The sequence below is a fragment of the Priapulus caudatus genome, unplaced genomic scaffold (assembly GCF_000485595.1).
Source record: "Priapulus caudatus unplaced genomic scaffold, Priapulus_caudatus-5.0.1 Scaffold32, whole genome shotgun sequence".
NCBI classification, from domain to species: Eukaryota; Metazoa; Priapulida; class Priapulimorpha; order Priapulimorphida; family Priapulidae; genus Priapulus; species Priapulus caudatus.
Window position 1 is genome coordinate 93017 of NW_014577093.1, and position 1584 is coordinate 94600.

Genomic DNA, 1584 nt, shown 5'->3' on the forward strand with positions numbered 1-1584 from the left:
ACTTCGAATTTTTGTAACAGGTTATATTAGTTTAATACAGAGTATTGCGATACATAGTAAGTTCCCGGATAGTGGAGAAAGGTTCGTGTTGAGAATAAACCCAGTTTGGAAGTTCTAGTCTCTGAAAACGCACCAGCAAACCGGCCCGAGTGATTCACTCGGGCATTCCTTCGCACAAAATGATAGGGAGGCTTTGTAACCCTATCCTCTTGGGTTTGGGTTACATTATTGAATATTGTAGGCCTATCTAGCTGCCAGTGCGCTCAACGCGGAGTCAACTCTCAACCATTTCTCAAACTTGACATCTCTGCGAGAAACGATTCAATTCGCGACAACTGTTCTAAAACCGCCCCATATTATAATTTTCCAGGACAATTACATATCAATACGATTAATTACGTGGTTAGGGCACTTATTATGTTGGAAGTACATGAACAATTATATTTACCGTTAGCCTACTGTCAACAAATATTAGAGGCACGGAACCGGAACGCGAGATCGATCCCAGCGCCAATAAAGGTACCACGTGGGCATATCACGTGTGGCAACCAATGATTGATAGGTTGCGAAAAATAAAGAAATTTTGACGTTTTTATTGATTGACTAGAATAAGAACATTGATTATAGCATGAAATAAAGAAGTTGTTTTTTTAAAGAATTTTCAGGAATACTTGCGCTTTTTAGTGAATGGCACAGGTCGTAGACTGGTACTCGCTCCCACCTCGACATCGAGTAACTAAGCCGAGAGGTGGGACCGGGTACCAGTCTACACAAGTCGGTGCCCGTTTTTTGTGAAAAGGTTTCTTATCGACATAAATATTTATAAAAGAGAATTATCGCTAACAATGAATGAGTAACAAATTACATGATATTGTCTATTGCCATATCATTATCAATTCAATATATTTGATTTTAATTTTCCAAATAAACTGCTGCTGATTTATATGTTTGTGGATGGAAAATGATTAGGTTAGTTGTACAAAGTGTACATCCTACTACAGCCCACAGGGGGCACTAGCTGTCTCGTCAGCAAACTGTACTCGGCTCATACATGATGTATGTTGTTGTCTCTTTATTATTACTAAAACTAATAGTATTACTAGTAGTATAGTATTTGTATTATATTATCGTGCTCATACTCGTACATCGTGTAAGTTCTTATTGGTAGGTTGGATTTTTGTTTGGTTGGTTATGGATTTTGGTGTGGGTTACCCGGTTAGCCTAGCCCTAGGCCTAGTCCGAGATTCCTCTGACCAATGCCCACACCGACGATTTTGGTGGTTTTGGTGTGGGTTACCCGGTTAGCCTAGCCCTAGGCCTAGTCCGAGATTCCTCTGACCAATGCCCACACCGACGATTTTGGTGGTTTTGGTGTGGGTTACCCGGTTAGCCTAGCCCTAGGCCTAGTCCGAGATTCCTCTGACCAATGCCCACACCGACGATTTTGGTGGTTTTGGTGTGGGTTACCCGGTTAGCCTAGCCCTAGGCCTAGTCCGAGATTCCTCTGACCAATGCCCACACCGACGATTTTGGTGGTTTTGGTGTGGGTTAGGGTCGGTGCCTAACCCACACCAAAACCACCAA

General features: G+C 42.2%; 2 protein-coding genes across 3 annotated transcripts in view; one reads left to right on the top strand and one right to left on the bottom strand.

Annotated features, from left to right (window-relative positions):
* The window catches only part of LOC106816598, a 10768-nt gene extending 10249 nt beyond the window's left edge, over positions 1-519 (bottom strand). For both annotated transcript variants that reach the window (XM_014821230.1, XM_014821221.1), the window contains exon 1: positions 449-519. The gene's annotated coding sequence lies outside the window, so the exon portion shown is untranslated. The remainder of the gene's footprint in view (positions 1-448) is intronic.
* Positions 520-1029: 510 nt separating this feature from the next.
* Positions 1030-1584, top strand: part of LOC106816436 (zinc finger protein 70-like) — a 12285-nt gene continuing 11730 nt past the window's right edge. Inside the window, exon 1 of the mRNA XM_014821055.1 lies at positions 1030-1056. The gene's annotated coding sequence lies outside the window, so the exon portion shown is untranslated. The remainder of the gene's footprint in view (positions 1057-1584) is intronic.